We start from the raw sequence: 17,311 nt of genomic DNA on the forward strand, positions 1-17,311 counted from the left end.
CAGGAGTTAACTCAGTCACAACAACAGCACTATGCAAGAGGACAAGGGGAATATACACAGTTTGTGATGGCAGGAAAAGCCTGTGTTTCCTTAGATTCTCCTCATTAATTCATCTGTGAGACACAAGATTTCCAGGCCAGGAAAAGAAATTTCACTGTGCTGTAGACAAGGGCCCTTGTCACCTCAGAACACCTGAAGAGTCTATAGAGGCCACTCACTTCCTGGAAACAAAGTTATCATCACTAAGATTGGATTTCCTTTTCTTATGAAGAATTAAAAGGAGCAGTGAAGAAATGGCAGCATTTTGACTTATATTTTGATGCTGGAGAAACTGTGAGGAAAAACTTCCCAGTGAATTAAAGATAAATGCCATTGGCAAGCTGACCTGATATTTTGTGCTTTTATTAGTGAAGAGAACAGTGTGCATTCATACACAGAATCTTTGATTCAGTTGTGGAAGAAAACATAAAGTTCCTATACAAAATTGCCGGGGAGAAAATTGAGATCTTGGGGGTGGGGTGGGTTGGGGATAAGGGGGGATGGGGAGAGAAAAGTGAGAAGGGGAGGATTGGGGGAACTTGGGGAAACAGGAAGATTGGGATAAAGAAAGGTTGGATAGGGGAGCAGGGAAGCACATATCTTAGTTAAGGGAGCCACCTTAGGGTTGGCAAGAGACTTGAACCTAGAGTGGCTCCCAGGAGCCCAAGGCGATATCCCCAGTTAGTTCCTTGGGAAGCTGAGGATAGGGAACCTGAAATGACCCTATCCTATAGCAATACTGACGAATATCTTCCATAGCACCATAGAACCTTCATCTGGTGATGGATGGAGATAGAGACAGAGACCCACACTGGAGCACAGGACTGAGCTCCCAAGGTCCCAATGAGGAGCAGATGGAGGGAGAACACGAGCAAGGATGTCAGACCACAAGGGGTGCACCTACCCACTGAGACAGTGGGGCTGATCTATTGGGAGCTCACCAAGGCCAGCTGGACTGTGACTGAAAAAGCATGGGATAAAACCGGACTCTCTGATCATGGCGAACAATGAGGGCTGATGAGAAGCCAAGGACAATGGCACTGGGTTTTGATCCTACTTCATGTTCCGGCTTGTTGGGAGCCTAGCCAGTTTGGATGTTCACCTTTCTAGACATGGACGGAGGGGGGAGGACCTTAGACTTTCCACGGGGCAGGGAACCCTGACTGTTCTTTGGACTGGAGAGGGAGGGGGAGAGGATTGGGGGAAGGGGGAGAAGGGTGGGAGGAAAATGGGAGGCTGGGAGGAGGCAGAAACTTTTTTTTCCTTTTCTCAATAAAAAAAGAAAAGAAAACTGTTTTATTTATTGACAATTAACAACACTGTCACGTGGAATATCAGTAGTTAACGCTTCTGTCTGTGTCTTTGGACAGAGCTTGTGGGCATGTTTAATGGTTCAGCAGCCTTGAGCCAGGTATTCCATGAACTAGATCTCTGTGTCTTTTTATCTCTGTCTGTTTCTCTTTTTCTCACACACATACATACAAAACACACACACATGCAGAAGATGTGACACACTGCCATGGAAACTGCTGTAGGAAAACAGAAGGACTTGTCTTTTCATTGTACTGTGATATGGATTGGCATCTTCTGGGCATAGGTGTACACTGCATGAAGCACAAAGTGGGTATGCTTAGTGGTGAAGAGGTGGAAGGACTTGTGGGATTGCAATTAAAACATCAGAGCTGTGTATCCTCCTGCTCACCAACTTCACCTTCACCACCAGGCAGTCAGTCCTAGGAAGGAACATGATGTTGGAGATATTGAAGAGCTTGTTTTGACTAAAGTCTCAAAGATATTCATCAACTCCCCAAATTAGAGATATTATCATGACACCTGTACCAAGGATGCATAGTAGGGTCCAAATGATGCCATCAGGACATTGAAGCTACATATGCTGCTGAGACAGTTTTTTAAATTGCTCAGCTAAATGTCATCAAAATTTAAAACATTCTAATGTACTATTTGCCTCTGCTGTTCTCACTATTGCATCACTCAATACCAATCCTTTATAGTTTAAGATAATTAAAATATCAAACAATATCTTTCTCAGGGTTGTATATTTTATGATGGAAACAGTATGACTGTCTTTCCTCTTACATTTCTTAGTTCATTCTATTTGGATTTACCCAGGCTTAAAAGTAAAATCCAGCAGTCTTTAGACGACCACAGGAAGGTATATTTAGATAAATTTAAGCAATGTATAAATACGGTATTCACAGATTTGAGTTCCAAAGAAGTAAATGGCTCTCCTACTCAGAGTAAGTCACCTCTAGCAAAAGTCAGGGGTTTCTTTTGTTACAAGTAACAAGGGAAATGAAAATGAATATGTCAGATGAAAAGGGGAAAAATGAAATAGAGAAGCATCGCAGTTTCTGAAAATGGAGCTCTCCTTTGTGAACAGGGACAATAAGGAATTTAAGTAGGGAAAAATCCTCAATAATAGAAATGAGATTCCACTTGTTAGAGAGGATCAAGGAGACCCACGTTTTCTCAGACTATGGTTATTTTCTTCCTCTAACAAAGAGAAAGGTCATTCTTGAGACATGGAGATATAGAGATAAATTGTGCATGACATAGTCTATTGTTAAAATCACAAGTGATGAAAAATGGGAAATAACCAGTGGCAATGAAAGAAATGCAAATGTACTTAACTCTGAGCAGTGGTCATTGGGTGGGTGGATTTGTGGTGGCTTAGAAACAGAATGACAGGAGAAGTGATGAATCCTCAGCATCACTGACAAAGGTCTTTGAGCAATCAATAAAGAAGACATTCTGACAGTTTGTATAGCCCTGGAACCACCTTCACAGCTGTGATGTTTGAGAGATCAGTGGGATGTAGTGGGTGGAGATGAGCTCAAAGACTAGTTCACAACACAAAACAGCATTGGCTTTCTCCCAGAGTTTCCTTAGGCCAGTGGTTTGTGACCTTGTAGGAGATTGTATTTTTTCCCACCTGTGGTAATGTATCCTGGGTGGGTGGGAGTTTCTGCCAATCCATGAATAAGTGGTATAATTTATTCACAGAATTTCCAAGGCTAGGACTAGGATGGTTGCAGCATCCAAGGGTTGAAGATAGAAATGATGGAGAAGTTTTCTGCTCTCATCTCTAAAGTTTTGTCAGATATTATTGCATGGCAAAGGATAAAAGTAATATTTAATACAAGATTAAATTTCTATTAATTACTCCAGATATTCCATTCTGGGTTGTGTTTTCAAATGCAGAACAGTTTGTTCCTCTTGAAAGAATATGTACATCTTTCACCTGGGAGATTTTGATACCTGAAATTAAAAACTGTATCAAGCCAAAATTTATACTTTGATCTCCCATCAGTAACTCAGTTCTAGCAGATGGAATAAGTGCAATGTAAATTGAGGCCCTGTTACGTGTTGGTTTATTGAGAACTATGACACTTTCAAGTGTTTCACTAATATTCTATTATTAATATTAGTCTAAAACTACCCACTTTCTTCTATACTACTTCCGAAAAATGAATGACAGTGTTTCTTCACCAAGTTGTGTTAATGAGTTTTTGTTCGCTGTCCTGTATTGCCTTACTACAGACGCTCGGTAGCATTGTAGGGTCATCACGAAGTTCCTAATGACTATTTTAGTTTCTCCTGAAACATTGGGTCTGTAGCCTTTAAAACATCTAAAGTGACAATGGGTAGCCACAGAGAAAGACTGTGAGAACATCAGATAGAGAGAACAAGAAAACATGTAAAACTCGCAAACACATAGTGAATTTCACATCTACCCACAGTTCCTGATAAAACATAATGACACCAAGCTGAAGCAGGGTTTTTCATGTGACCAGGAGCTATAGTAAGTTTGTAAATGCTTGACTTTGACCCTGTGGTGTAGTGTGCTCTACAGTCAAACACATGCGATACATTTTTGGTGTGGAAGTGAAACAAGGAAATGAGAATGAACAACGAAAAGCCCTAATGTTTGAGGAAGTTTACTATAGCTAATTTACCCGTGAAAATAGTTATCCTTTAAAACTTAAAATATATCTCCCTCAGGGACACTGATATGATTCTCGAAAGATAAAGCTGAGGGTGGGGGAAGCCTTATGAGTGGAGAACCCATGGAAAGCTGAATAAAGGCAGACATTTCTTGTAGCAATAGACCTCGTGAGGACCAGAGAATGTGAACACCTTAGCCACCATACCCATGCATATGTATCTGCTAGCAATGAACCTGTACATGGCCAGGCCTGTTAGTGATGAGCCCTGGGTCTAGATAAAGTTTATTCCCTCTCTCCTTTCTGGAGATCTGACTTATAATGGATTGCAGTAGATAAATGTCATTCTTTCCATATGTGTACCCACTTATGAGCCTGCCAGGCTCCACTGGATAGTTCCAAATCTATGGTCACAAAGACGGCCCTGGTCAAACGTAGTAGTTCACAAAATGGAACTAAAAGTGGTTTTGTGTGTGTGAGTGGGTCATGGGTGGGGGTAACAGCAACTGGCATGCACCATGTACTTTCATAAAACCTTTGAAGAGAAACTAAACAATATCTGTCTACTAAAACACATTTCCTTGAAATGATATCTAATAATTATGTGCAAACTTTTTAAAGTGAAATAGAAAATAAAGGGAAGAAACAAGTGCATTCTGAAATTTGGAGTTAAAGTAGCATCAAAACTTACCTTGTTACTGAATTCCAAATATTCTATCCAAAAGGGCATCAATGCCAGTGCCGACATTGAAGAGAGTGGTAATGACAGTGGCTGTGGCGGTAGTGTTGATGATTAGGATAAGGTCCCACACTGAGACACCCGATTACATAGAGATAGCAAGTTGAACATGTATTAACACAGATTAATTTAAATTATTATAGTAAATCTGTGAGTAGGATGATAATAGCACTACCTGCTTTATGTATGAAAAAAAGTATGACTATGGGCTGGAGAAATGGTTCAGTGGCTAAGACCAACTGATTCTTTAGATATAGCTGTTCACAGCCATCCATAACTCTAGTTCCAGGGAATCAGACACCTTCTTCTGGTTTCTTATGAACACCAGACACACACATAATGAAGATACATACAAGAAGGCAAGACAATCACATACATAAAAACAAAAATAAGTTTATTTTAAACAAATAATTTGTTTCTCAAGGAAGTGTAGTAACTTGATTGAACTTATTCCATGAACAAACAAGTTACTTAAACTGAGATTTGAACTCATAGAAGACTAAATGCATACCTCATAGGTGGAGGCCAAATCATCAACTTATAAAATTCTATCAGTGAAAGCTAAAAGTCATAGCAGCAAAAATGCACAGTGCAGCTGTTAACACAGAAATTGAAGGGTTACAGTGGGACACCATATCTCCTGGTCTCGTACTCCTGTTCCAGAATGATTTAGAGCCTTAACCAAGGGGTGGAAACTTTCAGTTTAAGAACACGAAACTTGTAACTAGAGGTTTCTCTTTTGTCCACCAGTTCCCAAATAACCACACTGAAGCTTAATATTAATTATAATTGTTTGGCTGATGACTCATGCTTCTTACTGGCTAGTTCTACATATAAACTAACCTATTTCTAATTATCTGTATATGGCCTGTGGCTTCCTGATAATATGGTAATCCTCTGGTATCTTATTCCTTCCCTGACTTCTGGTGTCTCACTAACTCTGCCTTCCTTTTTTGTGTATTCAGTCTGGCTTTCCCACCTACTCTGCTTTGCTGTAGGTCAAAGCATCTTTATTCATCAGCCAATAAAAAACAACACATATGCACAACATACAGAAGGATATTTCATCAGAAACTACAGATTGTTTTTATTTTTTGAGAAAGAGTGTGATGTAGCCTAGGACTACAGATTCAAACTCACTATGGAACCCAGATGTTCAAAATGACCTTGAAATTCTGATTGGCCTACTTCTGCCTTCCACTTGCTGGATGAGCGGGCATGTGTCATCACTAAGCTTACAAATCAGAGATTTTGAATGTGCTCTTTTCCTCCAAATAGCACTTCAGAGCCTGATATCTATATATGTTACTTTCACACAAATCTTTATCTTGTTCCTCTTTTTTGGTAGATCATCTATGAAAACTTATGTGGCCCACAGATTACTCTATCTTTAATTCAATCATCCAATGACTTCGTTTTATTTTCTTTCTGATTCTATTTGTAGAATTCACTCCAATTCTGCTGTGGAATTCTGTTTTTACTTAGTAAAGATTTCCATATTTCTTTTTTTTTGATCAATGTTTTCATGTCAGATTATAGTCCTTTTAGTTGAACTGATTTCTGTTATATTAAAACTTTAAAAATTTTAATATGCTCTTATTTTATATATTAAAACATTTTCAAAGAGTTTTATTTATTTTTTTATTTTTCCATTCAATTATTTACACTTTCTTCCCTCCTCCCAATCCCCTCCCACTCCCTCAGTCCCCACCTCCTTCCAGCTCCCTGCTTGAGAAAGGACAGGGAAGCCTGCCCTGTGGGAAGTCCAAGGCCCTCCCACCTACATCCAGGCCTAGGAAGCTGTGCATCCATATAGACTAGGGTCCCCCAAAGCCAGAACATGCCATAAAAACAAGTCCCAGTGCCTTTATCAATGGCTTCTGAGTCAGCCCCCATTGTCAGCCACAATCAGATCTGGTTTGATCACATGCTCTCCCAGTCCCCGTTTAGCTGGATTTGGTGAGCTGCCATTAGAACAGGCACACTGTCTCAATGGGTGGACCAACCCCTCAGGGTCCTGACTTCCTTGTTTATCTTCTCCCTCCTTCTGCCCTTCAACTGGACCTTGGGAGCTCAGTCCTTTGCTCTGATGAGGGTCTCTGTCTCTATCTCCATCCGTAACCGGACAAAGATTCTATGGTGATATTTGAGATAATCATCAGTGTGATAGCGGGGCAAGGACAGTTCAGGCACCCTCTCCTCTGCTGCCCAAGGAACTAGCTGGTGACATCCCCGTGGGCACCTGGGATCCCCTAAAGAGCCATTCTCTTGCCAACCCTAAAATGGCTCCCTTAATGTAGATATCTTCTTCCCTGCTCCTATATCCGCCCTTCCTCCATCTCCACCCTCCCACTCGCCCAAGCTCTTGCCAGTCAGTCTTTCCCTTCTCCCTGCTCTCTCCCCCTCTCCCTTTCCCCAACCTCACCCCCACCCCGTCCCCACCCCTATGCTCCCAACTTTTGTCTAGCAATCTTGTTTGCTTTCAGTTTCCAGGAGGATCTGTATATGCTTTTCTTTGGGTTCACCTTGTTATTTGGCTTCTCTAGGAGTTTTGAGCATTTAATATTTCAACATATACAATTTCAAAATAAAATTATAAAATATAATTTTGTGATTCATATTTAATTCTTAAAATACATTTAGCATTGTTTAAACATTAATTTGTAAGAAAGAAGGAAGGGAAAAATTTATTTTCACTTCTGTGTGAAAATATAATATAATTTGCCTTTTCAAAGTGAAGTTTTGAATGCACATTATTTTTAAATATGAGCAAAATATCTAGTGTAGAACCAAGAACACAGATCAGAAAAGTAAAATCATGTTGCAAAGACTTATTATGCTCAAAATGTGTACAAGGCAGATTAGCAGGCTCGTAGTGCTCAATGGACTGTTCTGTTCAGTTAGTGGAGAAATATGTGGTATTAGTTAGTTACAGGAGACAGGGATTTTAAAGAGCCATGGCCATAGTGTTCTCAGAAGTCCTCTTTGGGACATCGGAGCAGAAGGAGGGATAACATGAGCAAGGAAGTCAGGATGCGATTGATGCACCCACCCACTCAGACAGTTGGGCTGATCTATTGGGAGCTCACCAAGGCCAGCGTGATTGGGACTGAAAAAGCAAGGGATAAAACCGGACTCTCTGAACATGGCAGACAATGAGGGCTGATGAGAAGCCAAGGACAATGGCACTGGGTTTTGATCCTCCTGAATGCACTGGCTTTGTGGGAGCCTAGCCTGTTTGGATGTTCACCTTCCCATACCTGGATGGAGCGTGGAGGACCTTGGACTTTCCACAAGGCAGGGAACCCTGACTGCTCTTTGGACTGGAGAGGGAGAGGGAGAGGAATGGGGGGACAGGGAGGGAAATGGGAGGCGGGGAGGAGGCGGCAATTTTGTCAATAAAAAAAGCACCTGAAGGCTTTTTGAAGTCATAGTCCTCAGCACTTTCCCAGAATAATCTCCTTTTATTCTGGATATGATTTTAGAAAAAAGAAGAATCAATCTGATTTGTCTACAGACCAAAAACATTTCTTCAATCCTTGCATGGCTTGTCCTTAGGTTGGCAAGTTAATCATATTTTGTCATAGAGTCATGACAGGTGACACCTTGGTGAGTCATCATAGAGATGAGGAAGGGATAAAGGAAGAACTGGAAACTAATGGCTATTGGAATAATAAGGAGAAGAATTAGGGGATACTAGACTAATGACAGAAGTGAGATGAGAGAGGGAGCAAAGGGGCCAAGAGCTGTTTACAATGTCCAGAAGTAAGACTTAGTAGTTAACTGACTGAGTTTATTGTAGCAGGCAGTAATGTATTTCTAGATTGATAATGGAAGAACTTAAATCTCTAATATCTTGGTTTATTGGTTTAGATGGTAATTAGACTCTCTTCCATCTCTTAGCTCTGCTTTCAATGATATTCTTTAAAGCAACGATTCTGGTATTACTTTTAATGTATTAAATTAATCATAATTGCTTATCCCTGTTATGACCAATCTTCACATGATTTTGATGCTATTTTCTGAATACAATGCAGGGTTGAAGAAGGAATAGATAAATTTGCTTTTCATTAATCTGCTTATATGCTCACATTTATGGTGAGGTCACATTCTCCAGCTAAAGCAGAGAATTAAAAGATTAGAGTTTGTAGAGAGCAGATTATTGAGTCTGAAAAAAAAATGTACTAAAAGGATAAGAGTAAACCAAAATTTCTCAGAATGAAAGACTCCAAAATGTTATTTGGGAGATTGGATATCACAATAGTAATAAAAATATATACTCGTATACAACAGCAATTGGAGTGTCAAGACAGACCATCGTATCTAGCAAAACTGTTAATTAAAACAAAAAATAAAAATTGTAGACACTAGAAAAAATTAAAGGAATATATAACTATTAGGACGGCTCTACAGAGGACACTGGATGGAATCATCAGTCTAAATAGAAGGAGAAACATACACAGGAGATCACAAAGAACAACTAAACACTGCCAAGATAAGAAATCAAGGATAGCTAAGAAAACACCCCAGAATGAAGAAAATGATATGGGTTTTCAAAATGAACAATATTCAATATGAAAGAAACTAATTTTAAATGTAGAATTATGAAATATATGAAAAGATAGCTTAGTGGGAAATCTGGGTTCAAGTTCCATCAAGAATGGGTAGAACTCAGGAGAACCAGGAAAATATCGTAGAATCAAAAGTAATAAAGTTTAACTTTCTATATTTAACAGTCTGCTTATTTCTGATAGAACTTTAGTTATGAATTTAAAATCTCAAAACTGAGTGATAACTTTGGTCAGATGCTTCCCACTAAGCCATCCTTATGGGGTTGGACTCCTTCATACACAGTCCGTGGATGGAATCCTTCAGTTCACGCCAGCTTTGGGTCAATCCTACGTAGAGAAAACTATCAGTCTAGGTTTCCTTTCTGCAGGCTTTCCAGCATATGTACGACATTACAGCATCATCTACCTGTTAACATCGGAGATCTGGTGCCTTTACTGTTCTTGGAAATGGACAGCAAAACTGGCATGTTTTAACTTTTTAGGTATTGAGTAGGAGATGAATTTCAGTGAATCATAATGGATGCAAAAACATCAGGAAGGAAGCCATCCCAGTTAATACTGAGGAAAACCCAGCCACCATGATTGGGCACCCTCTGCATCTGGTGGACCCAAGTGAACAGCTATTTTCTATGAGGAGGTATAGTAGTCACTTACATTACTGCTGTGGCAAAACAACTATAGAAAGCAATTTAATGCGAAAAGGGATTATTCTGGTCACAGTCTGAGGATTCAGTACATAGTCTTCAAGCAGCCGATCACATTCGTTGTAGCAGCAAGCGAGGATTGCTGGGCTCAGTGCACATTTTAAAGAATGCATTTCAGGATCATGGAATGTGGACACCTGAGTATATTTAAGGTGTGCCAGTCTTGAGTACGGCTTCGTCTGGCACAAGAACACCCAGGAGACTGTAAATAGAGAGCTTGATCGTGTCTGGGCCACCCCTTTGAAGTACTGAAGATTAACTATCTCTGTTTATCATTTCTATTAGTTTGTGTATCACCACGAGGCTGTGGCCTACCAATAAGTTTCCCGTGTCTTTCTCCTTTGGCAGCTACATGGCATCTCTCTGACTCTGCCATCTTTCTCCTTGTATTCTCTTTAGTTTTCTCCTGCCTACCTCTTTCCTGCCCTGCCATAGGCCAAAGCAGCTTCTTCATTATCCAATGGCAATAAAACATGAATTGCATACATGGGGGAATCCCACATCAGGAGACTGTGTTAGAGGACAGCTCCTTGTTTTTGAGTGGGCAACATACTGTAGGAAGAATGGCTGGTTGGTATGCCATTGGTTGGGGCATGAGCTTCATGGAGTTGTCATTTGCATACATACCTAGGAGTAGTAGCGAGTAGGGGAAGAAGCCTTATAAGTCACATAGAAAAGAAAGGAAACCTAGTCCCGGATGTTTCAGAGGACAGTTAAGCAGCAACCTGGCACACAGATACTCATTTGGGGAAAGCTAACTGTTGGGGTCTGCTGGAGCCTAAGCAAGGCAGGGGAGCAGCAAACCCCTGTGGCTCTCAGGATGAGAAAATCTAAGATTTTAGGAATGTTTAGATCCTTTCTTAGTTTCAGAGCAGTCGCACAAAGATGAGCCTTTTAGTCCCAAATTTCTCTAAAACCTCTCTCATAGTATGCTTAAAAGTTTCTTCTAGATTCTGTCAAGTTGAGAATCCGTATTCAGCATGACGAAATGGTGTTCACCGATAGTAGCTAGCAGTGTCCTTATAAATAAAAAGGACTTCTTGTGTATAATGATCTAAATTAATGTGAAACAAGACATCAAAGCCTTTATCAATAAATAAAATTAAGTGAATCCAAGGCATGAAAATTCCAGAAGGCTCATGTGAGTATGCTAAAATGTGATCTTTCCCAAGGAAGTCTAGAGTAATTATACTCACATAGAGTCGTTTTCTTTCTCAGCTTTGCCAACAATTACTAGTAGAAGCTGAGCTCTAGCCTCTCCCCTGTCACATACAAGAAGTGCTGGCCAGTTCACTGCTTTAGTGGAATAAATTTTAGCAAAGACAATTTCCCCTGCCTGATGCACATCTTTTGTTATCAAATTTATACTACAATTGTTTAATGGTGGTTATTAGAGATAATGCTGCTTCTGCTACCTGGTTGCTAGAAAATTGGTGCCTGGTGTTTTTTTGAAAATTATTTATGCTACAATTTTGCTTCTCATTTCTTCTGGGGGGAACTCACGAAGATTTTCCAAAGTGTGTTTGCAGCTGTACACATTATACAGCGTGAAAATACGGTTTCTAACCCTAGCCGAAAGTTTACCATCCTTCTGAAGATTAACCATTGACCCTAATTTTAACGAGTGAAATAAACCCAGAAGAAACTGAACAGCTTCTGAACCTCAATTTGATATTTTGGTAGACAAATGATTCTCCTTTATTTAAATCATGAAGATTATTAAAAGATGAAAATCTGCTATGTATCAAGAATAGTGCTCTCTCTATTCATAAGAGACAATACTGAACAATACTGAAAAATTAACTTCTTTTAAATATATATACATCTTAGTCCAAAGAAAGGAGTCAAGAGATAAATGTGATTGCCTTGCATATGTGATAACCTAAATTCAAATTCCTCTATACCACTAGTATTAGGAGAGAGCTCATTCTCAAATGTTTTCCTCTGACTTCTATATGCATACACTGTATTTTGTAGGTATATACACACAATGCACTATATTAGGTGATATTTAAATGGGAAAATTAATTATGAATACCTGAAGTAAAACCTGCTTCATTTAATACTGTATGTCTTACTGTTGTTCATTGTAATTGTGATAGTGTGTTTGCATTTCTATTCATGAAAAATGATAACTTACTAATAATATTCATGCTTACAACATTGTAAGATTTTGAACAAATTATTGTATTCATATAAACAGTTGATTAACAGTATCCTTTCATCTAATGTAGATGAAGTATATAGAATAAGGCAATGTTTCTTTCTTAAATATCATTGGAAATAGTTCTCTGCCTCTATCTGGCTAAAGGACTTTGGCTTTGCTGTTCAAAGCATATATAAATGTGCAAGAAATAAACATGTTCCACTAAAATCATTTGTATTTGTTATTTTCTACAAGTTTTAGGCTCAATTTACATAGAATACCAACGTCAGGTAATCAACTACTCCTGAACATGTCGACCCTGAAATCTGTGCTGGTGGGGTTGATATACCCAGTGTCACTTTATTGGAGCAAACTAATTTTTGTTCTCCCCACAGGTTTAAGTGGCAGTTCAGTTGTTAACTTTTACTGGAGTGACGAGGTTTCCATTTGTTCAACCAATTATTCATTAACTATATATATTATAATGAAACAAAAGCTTCACTTCAGACTTGAACAAGACAAACCCAAAGAAGGAAAGGAACCCAAGAAAAGTCACAAGAATCAAAGTCCCACTCATTTTCCCACTCAGGAACCCTATAAAAATACTTAACTGGATCCATAGTCAAGTACCTGGTGCAGACCCATGCAGGCCCTGTGCATGCTGACCCAGTCTCGTGAGTTCACATGAACTTTGCTCACGTTGATTATCAGAGCCTTGTTGTGGGCGGTCCTCCATCCCGTCTGGATCTTGTATGCTTTCTGTTCCTCTTCATGGTTTTTCTGATCTCTAAAATAGGAAATATGGCTGACGGTTCCAAAGTCTCTTGTTTTCTGTGTAATGTCTGGCTATGGGACTCCCTATAAGGCCTTTCTTTGTTTTTATGCTTCAGTTTGGAACTTGTTGGTCTAACCTTGTTTACTAACCATAATTTCAGTTTTTATCTTTGATAAATTACATTTGTAATAATTTCTATTTGTTATTTTAAAATATTGAATTAATCCCTCTGTTATAAAAACCGTGATTTCTAATTTTTATCTTTTGAGACTAATCAGCCTCGACTTCTTCAGCACATTAGTTATCGTTAATTTAAATTGTTCATATGTTAATCAAAAAATTGACTCATAGGTGAATCTAATTATAGTGTGTTTTCTTCATATGCACTTTGGTTTTCTTTAACGTCAAGTATTAAAATTTGTCATTTACAAGAACAGTGGATATGTTTCTGATTTGTTTGTTGTATTTTTAAAATACAATTTTACTCCATACCCACCTACTTGGGCTGGAATTCACGCTATAGCCCAGAAAACCCTACAACTCACTTTTAACTCCTTTGCCCTAGCCTTTGGATTACAAGTTCAATGCTCTCTGATGTTCTATGATCATATTCTATGAACTAGTTCCTAAAGCAGCCTCCTGGTCCAAGGTTAATTTTGTTTAATTAATGCAAATGCAAACTTGGGTTTCACAGTGTGATCGAGTATGCTTAAACAGTTTTAAAGTCTTCTCTAGATGTATAGACATTTTTCTTATAGAACAACTGATATTTATTTAATATGTAAGTTATATCATTACTTCAACATTTTTCCTACTTATAATTTTGTTCATTACTGATATCGCAGGCTCTTTGCCTAGGAACAGTGATGTAATTATCATGTACAAAATTAATGGGTTTGAGAATTAGACTTGCTGTGTTTTCCTTTTTATAACTTTTATTGTGCATTTTGTTTGAAAATGCCATGCACATACAAAGAGCATTATGATTATTATAACACCCATGTTAAAAACTCCTTCACCCTTATAAGTATTATTCTCACACTCATAATTTTCTGTTGCTGATTTTTTTTTTCTATTGAGATTAGGGTCATCTGTGTGATCATGGGTTTGGAACTGTCCCCTGGAGGAGAATACTGGACTTTCTTAAGATCCAAAACTAAAAATGGTGACTGAACACCCATCTCCCCCCCCCAATCCATCAGTAGCTAATAGTTCAGAATGGAGGCGTAGGTCCTGTGAGTCTTTTCCAATCTATGGTTGACTGTTGGCAGGCCTAGACTAGTGTGGGGACACAAGACTGCAGATATCCACAGCTACTGTGAAAACATAATTTCAATGACTGTTCCAAGTCCAAAAGACAGAATTTCACGGCTCTTCTCTCTGTCTATGGTTCTTACAGTCTTTCCAGTGCTTGCCCAATGTTCACTGTGCTTTAGCTGTAGACAGCATAAATATCCTGTTTGGTGCTGAGAACTATTCTTATTCTATCACTTATTCTGTGGTGTGTGTGTGTGTGTGTTATAATTGGTTTTATACCACTTCATTGTGCAGTTAATGGTTACTGGTCTCTGCTTTTGGAAGCATGTATTAGTTAATTATATCTGCCATTATTACTGAAATGCTAGTTTCATCCATTTAGTTAAAAATTCAGCATGTAACTAAAATGGTATTACAGGTCTGTGACCCAAACTACTCAAGATGCTCAGAAAGGAAGATTACAAATTCCAGGCTTGTTTTGTGTAGCTGGTGAAACCCTGTATCAAAAGGAATATACAACAAGGGCTGAGGATATAGGTGAATGGCATAGTGTTTGTCTAGCATGCTTGAGGATCTGAGTTTGATTGTAGTACCTTTAAACAATAAATACGTAAAATTTAACACATGCATAATAAAAGTTTGTATTATTTACATCATGACTGGTGTAACCAGTATATTATCAGGGACATAGAGTATTTTCAGTACTTATACTGGCAAAGGAGCATGTATTTATGCATCCTAAAACTTGTATATTATATGTTGGTGACTTTAAATGATTTTTAATTTACTTTTTAAAAATTAGAATAAAAGTAATGTTTTCATGGATGCTTCATTCATATATATATTATTTTTGTTGATCCTTCTCCTTTCCCTTCTCCAACCTCTACCTTTTCTACATCTAGTGCCACACTTTTGTCTCAAGGATGACTCTGAGTTTTGGTATGCTACCGTAAGAGACTCATGCCTATTACTTCTGTAGTTGTTGGAAAATTATTCTACAATGTATGTAGTTATAATATATGAAGTTCTAAGCTGGTATGATTAACAGCACAATTTTTCTACGTTAGAGACCTATGAGGAAATGATGTAGAAAACACAGCTTATTTGTTGGCCTGGTTTATCTGTAAGTTTGACCCAAACTGCAGTCACGTGAGATGAGGAAACCTTGATTGAGGAAATGACCTCTTAAGATCAGCTAGCCTGTGGAGGATTTTCTTGATTAGTCATTGGCGGTAGAGGGCCTAGGCATTTGTGGGTAGAAGCATTCCTGGGCTTCTGGTTCTGCGTTCTATAAGAAAGCATACTGAGCAAACCAAGTGAAGAAACCCAATGAGCAGCACTGCTCCATGGCCTGTGCATCAGCTCCTGCCTCTAGGTTCCAGCTCTGCTTGGGTTCCTGTCCTGACTTTATTCTGTGATACAATATGATACAGAACTGTATGCCAAATAAACCCTTACCTCTCCAACTGGCTTTCGGTCATTGTGTTTTATCACAGCCATAGAAAGCCTAACTAAAACATCCTATAAACTGGTGGAATTTCATCTTCCTTACCTGGTTCTGGGAGCTCTGTTCAGTGACTTCCTTTACTCCATCCCACCCATCCCTCTCTTGCTGTTTCTCCACCTGTTATTTCTTCTTTGATTGGTTCTTATTATGTAACCCAGGCTGTTTTCAAACTTATAATCCTACTTATGTTTCTGGAATATTAGGACATTTATGCACCACTATTCCTAGGTAAGAATGCTATTTAGTTAATGATTTTCTACGTGTTTGAGGATCATCAGATATCTTTTAATTATACTTAATTCCTAGCCAGATAAATGTATTCAGATATTACCCTGTTAAAAATAGCTTATTAAATGTAATATTTCGATTTAGTATTAGGATTAGTTTGTTCTAGCTGTTTTGTTTTTAACTTTTTCATAAGGCATACATTATTTACATGAATAAATGCAGTTAATTTTTATGTCTTCAATGTTTATTTTTACTGTTTAAATCATACAATATTAACTAATACAAAACTAAAATTTTCTAATGTCTAATTGGAAAGAACACAAGTTCACCTTCATTTCCTCAGCATGCAATAGAAGGTTCAAATGAAAAACTGACTTAGGGTTATATAACTGTAGGGCAATTCTATTTTACATTGATAAATCATCCAGGCAGGACTCATTTATCAAAACAAATTTACTTAAATAAAAACTGCTTTGTGTGCTCATGTACTAGTTTGTTTATCCAGTACTTACTAAATAATTTATCAAACGCAGATTTGTTTGAAATATCAAAAATATAGCCTATAGTAAAATGAAATAATTGTCTCGTTTTTGAGGAATCATACATTCGGGAAAACATTATTCGTTGTAACTCATTATCACATCCTTATTGCTGAGTTTAACTCTAATGTTCCAAAGTATATTTCAAAATAGATAAAAACAAACACAGTTGAACTGACCTTTTAGAAAATGGAATGATTTCTCAGACCCATGACTTGGTCTTTGCTCTTGATGGCCGGCTGTCATTTCTGTTGTTTTAACTTTGGATTTATTAATATCTGGCTTTGTCTGTCCTCACCCACGATTCTTCTGCCATATTTCTCCAATGGCACATGTATAGAAAACAATACTGACTTTGTGTCAGAGTCTGAGTCACTAGTTCACCTGAGTGTTTGTGACTGGGGTGTAGAATATCAAAATAATTCCACTCCCTGTTTCTATAAAATACTCAAAGGTAAAGGGGGTTTATGTTATTTAGGAATTATCCACAAACCAAAACTGAGAGCTATATAGACTGACCAAGATGGACAGAAGCAGGAATTTTTCTGCATTCTACACTCTGGGCTATTTTTGTCGTTTCTGTTTCTATAGATGGTGTTCCTATAAGTGAAATGTGTTTTCATTAACTACAATGCTTAGGACACATACTACAAGCTGGGCTGCTACTCATTTCAAACACTAACACACTTGCTTTTTGGGTAGGTGAATGTGGACTAGGGAACCATTTTATGTCTGCATTCCCTCAGCTTAAAGTCCACAGCATACGTAATCGTTATATATATATATATATATATATATATATATATATATATATATATATAGATAGAGAGATAGATAGATA

Source organism: Alexandromys fortis, unplaced genomic scaffold (assembly GCF_014885135.2).
Source record: "Alexandromys fortis isolate MF-2015 unplaced genomic scaffold, M_Fortis_MF-2015_v1.1 scaffold_16, whole genome shotgun sequence".
Lineage (NCBI taxonomy): Eukaryota > Metazoa > Chordata > Mammalia > Rodentia > Cricetidae > Alexandromys > Alexandromys fortis.